Raw genomic sequence first — 10,822 nt, forward strand, 5'->3', positions numbered from 1 at the left:
CAGTTTATACCTGCTATTAACTGCAAAATGAACCAAGTATGACTTGCATTATTGGTCTCAAACAAGACTCATTTAGCTCTGGTGTTAGCTTCAGTATTTAAATGACGCTTAATGAAATGAAGAACATTTTACAGAGATTTAATTGCGTCCTGAGACTTTAAGACTTTCTACACCAGAATTATTAAACCCTGTAGGACGCCCTCTGATCAATTAACCGGGTAGTAATTATTTTACTTTGTGTTTTAACTTGAAAAGTTTATTTCACCCTTTACAACGCAAGTGCATAAAATTACCAGATCTTCAAAAGATCGGTATTATTTAAATAAACTTCTGACATGCTAGATATTTGAATCAGTGAGTGCCTGAGTGCTCGCCAATGATTGCTGGAAAACAGAGCAAATTGATCATATGCAGTGTAGGTATAATAGAAAATGTGTCTCTTTGTAGCCACTTGTTTACTGCCATAACAATGCAAAATAAGAATTCCCTACCGTGCTCACACAATACAGTCATTCAGTTCCCAAACTATACTGCCATATAGTGACTAAACTATACTAAGCTTTAGGCATACCTCCCAACTTTTTGGGCAGCCAAAGAGGGATGCTTGTGATTCACACAACCACATTGCTATTCTCTTTAATTCAAGGATGCATTCACACATACAGGATCTAATGCATTTAGTAACAATAATATCTGCAGCAGATCCTGTATGTGTGACTACATCCTTAGATCCCAGTGACACATTCTGACAGGATTAGGAATGTGTTTTAGTAACTGTCCACATTTGCAAGGACCCACTGCCAAATAGGTGACATGGGCGCACAATGTCTTTTTTTTTTTTTTTTGTGGCATGATTATGTCCCAAAAAACTGATCATGTCCCCCTACAGATGGCGTGGGGCCATACTGATGGGCCATATGAACTGCATGTGTGAGATGTGTGAAAGGGGCCATAAGGTCACATGGATCATCTGAATATAGTAATTAGAATCCAACTTGCACCACATGATGGAATAATATGCAAGTTTTAGGTCCATTTTAAGGTAAGAAACCAAACACTTTCTGGAGCAACATAGAAGCTTTATTAATGTTAACCTAAATACTAGGTCAAAAAGAGGGACATGTAAGGGAAAAAGATGGACAGAGGGCTCAAAAGGTATGCTTTAGATATGGTATGCTGGGAGGTATGCTTTAGATATGGTATGATGGTAGGTGTATGCTTTAGATATGGTATGCTGGGAGGTATGCTTTAGGTACTTCAGGCACACCCAAAACATTGTCCATTCAAATCAAATGTGGAATAACTGACCTTAACCAGTTTTATCAGTTTTTCATGCAGTTAAAAAAAAACAGTACAATATAAAATCATAGGCCATGTGGAAAATAAATGAAGAGAGTTGAGCCTAGTGTTCATTCCAAATGAAGCACATCAGTTGCAGCTCATAAGTTCAACATTGGTTTGTTCCAGAAGTAGAGAGCCATTAGCTGTAATGGCTAAATAAAGTTATGAACCATCCAACACTAGGGCCCTTTTGCACATGTTTAAAATAAAGTTACAGCATTAAACAAACAAAACCAAAATAAACCCCTACCTCCCTTACTGCTTTGAAAAATGTGCCAAAAGACAGGATTCTTCATAAAATTTACACAGCTCCAATTACTTAAATCTGTAACCAGAGATGTAGTGAAGCCAGGGCACCAATCAGGTTTCCAGGGCACCAACAAGGCTCATTTTAGAAACCTCGATCTAAAAGAATCCTTTGAAAAGAGGGTCTTTGTGACAGCTCCTCGCTAAAGGCCCTATTACACAGAGCGATTATTGTTTAAAAATCCGCTATAAAGATAGAAAATGAGCCACCCAACAATCAAACAACGAATTAAAAATCATTTTTGTCTTTAACATGTTTAAAAATTATCGTTGGTTGTTTGCATATTTGTTCTTTATCGTTCATCGATAAAACATTAGCGACCATGTAATGACATAAAAACAGTTGTTCATAACAGTAAGCGGTGAATGTAATAACCTCAGAATTGATCGTAACAAAATCGGTAGATTTCCTTAGCGATCAATCGTTATAGTGATTCCTTAAACTATAATCCCTACGTGTAATACAGCCTTAAGCCATTGTATTCAGCAACATCTGCATCTGAAAGAGTTGTGGGCCATGAGGCCCAGTAGTAGTGATGCCCACCAATACAAAATTGCACTCATTTAGAATGATGTCACAACTAATTGCCACACAAACAGCATCTTTAACCCCTTAATGACACAGGGCGTACATGTACGCCCTGGCATCACTAAGGAAGTTCAGAGGGTGGCTGCACAGCAACCCCCCTCTGAACTGCGGTGATCCTGGCTGCTATGTGCAGCCCGGGACTCCGGCAGTTAGCAGGGGCGGTCCGATCGCCGTGCCTGCTAAATAGCCATTTAAGTGCAACTGTCAAAGTTTACAGCTGCTTTTAAATGACTGTTTTCCCCAATCCATGGTGGTCTTGTGGGGGAAATTGTCCACCCACTCCCTTGAACGCGATCGCGGAGGAACGATCCCTCCATATTGTCTGGCGATCCCCTCTGAATCACCCCCCCCCCCCTTTTTTTTCATTTTATAAATAAATAAACAAACATATTTGGTATGCCTCATGGGTAATCTCCCAAACTATTAAATTAACACATTCCTGATATTGCATGGTAAATGGCTTAAGTGCAAAAAAATTCCAAAGTGCAAAATGGCAAATTTTTCGTTGCATCAAATCCAGAAGAATTGTAATAAAAAGTGATTGAAAAGTCGCATATACGCAAATAATCTTACACAGCCCCATACACAAAAAAATAAAAGCGTTATAAGCATGGTAATAGAGTCATTTGAAGGAACATTAAAAAAAAAAAAAAGGTTTAAAGTTTTTAAAAGCCATCAAATAAAATAAAAGTTATACAAGTTACATATTGTTATAAATGTTCCAAATTGAGGAGCATGTATGACATATCAGTTTACCCTAGGGACAAACTGTGTAAATACAACCCCCAGGGGAGAGACCCAGAGCCAATCAGCCATAAGGAAAAGCCTGGTGTCCAACACCACTGAGCCAGTTGGAATACCAGCTACAAAGATGGCAACAACTTCAGTCACAAGCACAAGGATAGCTCCAGAGTGAGTTGTAAATAATGGATCAGCTGCAGAGTGAATCACAAGTACTGAAACATCGGACATATGCCAAAATGGAACAGAAGTATCAAGTCAAGCTAGAGTGCGCTGCAGAGTGCCAGAGCTATACCTGAAGATTCTGAGACTTTAAGCAACCAAAGTCAGAGAGTGTTTGAACTAACCTCAATTGCAAAGTCTCAGCCAATCCATATCTGTATGATCCTACTTTGCTAAAGAATAAGCTTATGTTATCAAAAGTATAAAACTCGGCTTTGAACATACCTTCTTTTTCCATATTCACTTTCATAAAAAAGAAAAAAAAAACTTAATGGCTGTCCTTCCCTTTTATAATATTGTACTGAATGTTAAAGAGCATATTAATCATACAAAGAATTGAGTTTTCTTGTTCAGATAGCAGCTTCATGTTAGAGAGTAGGACATGGATTTCACATTTTGCGTAGTGATAAATCCTCACTAAACATGCCACTCTGATTTATGCCGCTGTACAAATCTGAGGTGTGAACGCTCTGCAGGTAATGTCACAGAATTGTTCATAATACCCAGATAAGATAGCTACACCTAAGCTGTAACAGCAAACAATATGGGGGAAAATCTCAAGCTATTTATAGTATAATATGTCAAAAAATGCAAATAAGCTTAAGGATGATACATTGCCCAACATCTAAAAAAAGGAAAAGCAATGCAGTAGATATGCATTAGAGAGAACATAAAGAGATAGCAATAACACAAACAATGAACTCTCAACAACCACAGGGGAGACTCTAGGAAAACAAGAAAAAATATTTCCCTTGCAGCTATGTATTGAAAAGTAGCGACCCATCGATGAGAATGAAAGAGTTATATAAGTCTTATGTAAGTCCATTTTAAAAATTAAAATATTGTAGTTTTTACCACAGGCTCCTTCTCTAATTTTCAGTTGACCCTAGGCTAGATGCTATGATCTTTCCTGTAAAGAAAAGGGGATTCTGGTTCCCCATATCCCTATAGCACAACTTTAGAAGCAGCAATGGCAGCATGGAGGACATTATAGACCAGTCTAAGCCATCTAATATATTAATCCAGCATTGGAGTGCAGTGGTGTAACTACCATAGAGGCTTAACTCCTTATGTACTGCAGGGTGTAAGTGACCCAAAGTTTACTCACATACTGCAACACAATAAAAGGTTTAACAAGCAGAAGACAGAGATCTCTGCTTCACTGCACTGATAACCCCTGACCTGTGTTCTCCAGCTGCAATCATGTAGGAAAGGAAAATGTGCAGAGCTAGTGCAGAGGACAGGAGTTATCAGTGCACAAGCAGTAAAGCAAATATTTACGTTATTTTCTGAACATTGGGTCACATACACACTGCAGTACATAAGGGGTTAAGCAGAAGGTTGTCTGCTCCTGCACCTATGTATTTAACCATAATGGCTCCTAATGGGCCCTTATAGGTAAAAACAGTTGACAGCCATTGGCTCTCTGCTCTGCCACTCACTCTTGTGGCTGCAGCCTCTGGCCACAAGAGATTTTATTTTTTGGCCACATCACAGAGCATACACTATATATATATATATATATATATATATATATATATATATATATATAGTGCTTTGTGTTGTGCGTAGGGGAGGGGGGGCCCTTAAATTGTTTTGCTATGGGGCCCTGTGAATCCTAGCTACACCCCTGCTGGAGTGATAACTCTTACTGGAACTTTCAGTCAGATCTCTCTGTGCCCATGCACCTGTTTCTTTACCTCATCTCCAAAGATTTTTTGGGCAACATGAAACCTAATGCCTCAATGTAATGTGGAAGGGGGAAGAGAAAAGGGGACTGATAAATTTGAAAATATTTTTTCTTATATTTGCTAGTACTTTCGATTTATGTAAAGTTTGTTGAAATGTTTAAATGGTCAAAAAGGTTTGCATGGTCAATAAATTAAAGTTTATTGACCATTTAAAGCCATGTTGTTAAAGGGCTATTCTAGGCAAAATGTACTGATAAGCTATTCACAGAGTATCTCATCAGTAAATAATAGACGGGTGCCGACTCCCAAAATAAGGAAAGTGTAACAGCAACCTTCTAATGCCAGGACTTACCTCACATACTATCTCCAGTGTACACATATAAAACTGTTCTTAAGATAAAAAAATGAGGTTCTTAGCAAACTATTTAATCACACGGAATGTGCCAACTCATATCCGTTACCCTACATCCGTCACCCACGCAGATCAGCTGTTCGGTGCCGCAATACACACTACATGACGTCTCTGTTCATTGTGTGGTGGTACTGCGATGTACTTAGGTCCCATTGAAGTGAAGAGGAGCTATGTTGCAGTTGCACATCGCCACCAAGACACAATGAACAACCTTTTTTTCAATGTGTAGTTTGATACCGAGTAGCTGATTGGCGTGGGTGTCAGCAGTTACTGATGAGCTACCCTGTGGATAGCTCATCTGTAAATTTTGCTCATAATACTCCTACACAGCCCCCCATCCACAATAATAATGCCACCTGCTGCGTACAACCCCCACTGACAGTAATAATGCCAAATGGGCACCGGAATCTTGGTAGATATGTTGTGAGGTGCAGGTGTAGGTGCAAGGTGCGGCAACAGAGATGACCGAGTCTCGCTTAAACAAGTGCTTAAGTACTTTACTTAAAGGCTTCAGTGCAATACAAAATACAAGAACAATACTGCTTACAGGTGCTAGTGCAAAAATATATGCAAAAATGCTTCCTTAGGCAGACATTTGAAAAACACGTTAGAAGAAGAAAGAACTTGTTTGCAATGGTAGTATAGGGGCCAGATAGGAGCCCTTTCCTAATTAGTGCAGTACTCTGCCAGGATGTGTGTAGGAAGTGTAGTTTCTTGAACTACTTCTTGTACTCACATTTAGATAAATCTGTTATCTGACCACCTTCTGCCTACACGTTCTCGGAGAACACCCTGTGAGGTGGTACGAGTCCCAGGCCTCTGTCTCTGGGTGAAGCTAACTAGTGAAAGTTTTCCAGCGTAGTCGAGCGTTGTCAGTAGAGAGCAGCTAACTTGCAATCTGTGCTCTACTGCACATCAGTCCCTCTTTCTATCTTCTTGGGGGTCACTGTCCTGAAGTTAATATCCTCGGCATAGGCAAGAGTGTTTCCCATTTATCCAGTTACCCCACTGCTAAGGTCTACCAGTGCAAAACTGTTGTTGTCTCTCACTAGTGAAGAACTGCAACTCTTTTGACTCCTGACTGGACTAAACCAGAGCTCTCTCCAAACTGAACTAACCAGGAAGTGTAGATTAGAGAGTGCAATGGTGTATAAAGTGTAAACACAGGCTAAACCTTCTACATACATTGCAGCTGTTTACAGGGGGAGTGAGACACCTAGTGGCTGGAGAACGGCACAGCAACTTACTGCAATTGCTATGGCACCTGAGTGAACTAGTTTTACCTGGGTGTGTGAAGACAAGTAGAACCAATCGTAGTGGGAGACTACAGTAGGAGATATTATACCAAGAGCCACTCGAGAGTGGCCCCAAAACACCCTAAATTTCCCATTACACCTCCTTAGTGTTGATAAAACTGGGTACTTTATTATACAACTTTAAACACACATTAAAAAGTTGCATGATCCCTAGTATAATAGACATTATTGGGTAGAACTGAGTTAAGTATATTGGTCTGGCCCTCAAATTTCTCATGTGACCCCATGAGAAAATTAATTGCTCATCCCTGCTATAGGTAGTAAGCAAAAATGTTGAAAATTGTGATGAATTAAAACACTATATCAGAAAATTACTTTACTTTTCAAAGTAAACAATTAGTGCACAGTAGTCTTAGTAAAACTGTGCTATTTGTGTGTTTTTTATGCTAGTTGAGGTTTTTGCTCTACAAGATGAAACACGTCGTACAAATGTGCATCCCTATCTCACTTCTTGTAATATCTCCTATACGTATCAGGACCAGGTTTTCCATACAATGCAAATCTTATAACAGCAAACTCCTAATTAACGGCATTTCAGGTTGTGAAATTTACAAGCACAGTTATAAGATTAATAGATTATGGGAAATAAGCTAACACAGATTCTATTTAGATACAACAGATGGGGATATGAAAAACTAAACAATCATTTGTTTCTATTGCTTTTATCGTACTTGTTGTTTCCAAAGGACAGAAAATTGGACAACAGGAAAGCTACCGTAGCCAGAATTAAACACCTGCTTCTGTGATTATCAGGCAGACGACTTATAATCTTGTCTTGAGTAATGGACAGAAGCATCATGATGAGGTCTTACTGTTATAATAATTGCCTAAAAGTAGTAGCAACTCTATGCGAGCAACTCAGGTTTATATTTAAAAGACAATAAAAGTCTGAATGTTTCTATTTCTAAAAGGGTAATCTGGACATTAATTTTTTCATATATTGCTGGTGCTGCACAGAACATAATAAGTAACCTAAGATGCTCACTCCGGGGCCTCCTGTAAATCTTTTAGCCCCCACCCTGCTGAATGCTCTGCTGCTATTTCCTAGGTGGACTCATCTCAGTAGTAACGGCCTACTAAGCCAATCACTGATCACAACATTGTCCCTCCTTAGTCAGTGATTGGCTGAGTGGGCTGTCATTGCCAAGACAATTCTATCCCAGAGGTAGGCGTCCCAAGCGTTCAGTGAAGGACTCAAAGGTGTCACAAGAGGAACCTCAGTATAGTTTGATATTTTCTATGTGGCAACAGCAATACGTATAAATACAGTGATTCCTTGGATTACAAGCATAATTTGTTCCTGGACTGTGCTTGTAATCCAAATCCACTCTTAAACCAAAACAAAACTTACAAAACAAATCACTGAAATGCAGACAATTGGTCCCCCACCCGAAAAATAAGGATTTTTTTATTCTGAATAACATGTAAAAACAAAAGAAACAAAGCTTTAGAAACAGCTGAATATATAATAAGTTACTGTATAGTATAGCAATCAGCATGTGGTGTATAATGTATAGTGAGGGCATAAACCTGAAAAAACATCAGTTGTTTCAATATACAGGATGGACCTGCAGATCCCCATAATGGCTGAGTGTGAGTGCAGACACAGTATAGCAGCAGTGTGTATAGCTGAGTGTACAGTAAGTGCAAGCACATTATAGCATCAGTGAGTATAGTTGAGTGTGAGTGCAGGCACCTTATAGCAGAAATGGAGAGGATTGGAAACACAAGTGCTGACAGAGACTGCAAGGAGCAAGAAGGAGTCAGCAGGACATATGTGGGCACAGTATAGCAGAACTCTTTGTCTGGGGAGAAAGGGGTTACAACTATGAAGAGATTACCCAAACAGTCCTGTCCTCTGATGTAAGCCCCAATCTGAAGTGGATCTGCTATGATTTGGGAGGTGAATGAGACTTCCTGGGTTATGTAGACCTGTAGACCACCCTGTTAAGGCCATGCCCCTCCTCTGCTCCACCTCCCACCCAGTACAGGGAGCTCTTAAACCAAAGCAATGCTCTTAAACCAAGTCACAATTTTGAAAAACTGTGAACTCTTAAACCAAAACACTCTTAGGGTGCGTTCACACCTACAGGATCTGCAGCTGATTTTCTGCAGCAGATTTCATCTAAATAACTGAACACAGCATCAAATCTGCTGCAGATCTGCTGCAGTTCCTGTAGGTGTGAACGCACCCTTAATCAAAGTTACTCTTAAACCAAGGTAGCACTGTTGGTGTCCTCATATGTCTGTTCTACTCCCTATCCCTCTGTTAGGGTATGTGCTCACTACGGAATCCCGACAGAATTCCGTAGTGTGCACATACCCTTGTACAATGCTTATTGACATTCACCTTGTTAGTGGGATGTGCTGCCACAGTGTTTGGCTCTCTCCAAACAGTGCTAATAGTATCAGATTTTTTAGAGACACAGCCTACAGGCAATAGCAATGCTATGTTGTATTTTATATATTTGTAGGAAAACTAGGACAAAGTAAATTGTAATTTCATGGGAAATTAAAGTATTTATGAAAGTAAACGTGTCAAAAGAGCTGACAGCTCCTCTTTAAATGGATCTGTCAGCAGGAAAACAATGCTAGAATGAGTTTCTTATTAGGATTCTGGATATACCTTTTTATCTTCATGGCCCACCATAATATATATGTGCAATAGAAAGTTAAAACAACAAAATAAGGCATACATAATTCAGCTGCCTAATTGCATAATACATAATGATGCTGGACCAAATATCATGTAGCCCAAATCTTAAGTCGACTGTATATCATCAATAGGATAATTGTCAGGAGATATGACTTATTTGAGTCCATATAGGCTGCGGTATAAAGCTAGATGAATATTCATCACTACAATTGTGCAATGGGCATGCTGCAGGCCGCTTCGAGAGATTACTTGATTAGCGTTTTTTATTCCTTTTAATTCTGCAAAACATAAAAGTAGTAATAAAGTCAACAGTACGGAGGATGTGAAATGTAAATAACACTCGGATTGTAAATAATAAAAATCAAATCCGCCTCCTCCGGCAGCAGCATGCATACAAATGGGAATATGCTGAACATATACTGTAGAACTAAATGGGAACAATGTATTTATAGGGCAATTCATCAAAATCCATCTCTTGGTAATGTAGTCATCTTGATTATGACTTCTAAATCCACATTAATCAGGAATGGAAAGCAATGAATTATTTCATGCATGTTGACATACAATGTGATATGGCCAGAGCTACCCTGCACATTTCATGCAAATATCTAAATGCCAACAGTAATTACACTAGTTTCACATATTATTGGTTTTATTTATGAGGCGATCGTTGTTTTGTATTTATATGCTTAACATAAAATTATATTTTATATCTATGTATTTGTGCTCCATATCTTCTTTTCTCAGCTGGCTACGACAAGAAGTGCTGGAGATGTAATGAAAGGGGCCACCCCCCTTCTCTACAGAGTAAAACAGGTTTAGAGACCAGACGTATTACCAAACTCATAGGGGGAGATTTACGAAGGGTACGACAGAGGCCTACGCCAGGGAGAAAGTGCAGATTCGCCCCTTCTCCCTGGCGTACACCTCCCGTGCGCCCCGCTAGCCCAATGGGTGGGCTGGCGAAGCTTGCGGGGGATGATGAGGCAGGAAGGAGGCGTGGCCTCCTCCTGCGCCTCAGTTATCTTGATTTACACCTGCTCGCAGGCTCAAATCATGACGCAAATCTACAACCGCTGGAAGCAGGTGTAGATTTGGAGCGCCGGGCGCAGATTCAGGTGACCGGCCAGCCGGATTCACTAAGAGGTGTAAAAATTAAAATTTTTAAATAATAAAAAAAAATCTTAAATGACAAAAAAGTATAAATTATTCATCATTGGTTTTTAATTATTAACCCCTTCGTGCTGCAGCTAGTTTGGGCCTTAATGACCAGGCTAATTTTTCAAAATCTGACCTGTCTCACTTTATGCTCTTATAGCTCAGTGATGCTAGCGATTATGAGATAGTTTTTTCTTCACATATGGAACTTTATGTTAGAGGCAAAATTTGGTCACTACTTTGTGTGTTTTTTGTGAAAAACATCAAAATATCATGAAAAATTTAAAAAATTTGCATTTTATGAACTTTGAAATTCTCTGCTTCTAAAAAAAGAAAGTCGTAGCACATAAATTAGTTACTAAGTCACATTACCAATATGTCTTCTTTATT

Source organism: Dendropsophus ebraccatus, chromosome 8, assembly GCF_027789765.1.
Source record: "Dendropsophus ebraccatus isolate aDenEbr1 chromosome 8, aDenEbr1.pat, whole genome shotgun sequence".
In the NCBI taxonomy this organism is placed as follows: Eukaryota; Metazoa; Chordata; class Amphibia; order Anura; family Hylidae; genus Dendropsophus; species Dendropsophus ebraccatus.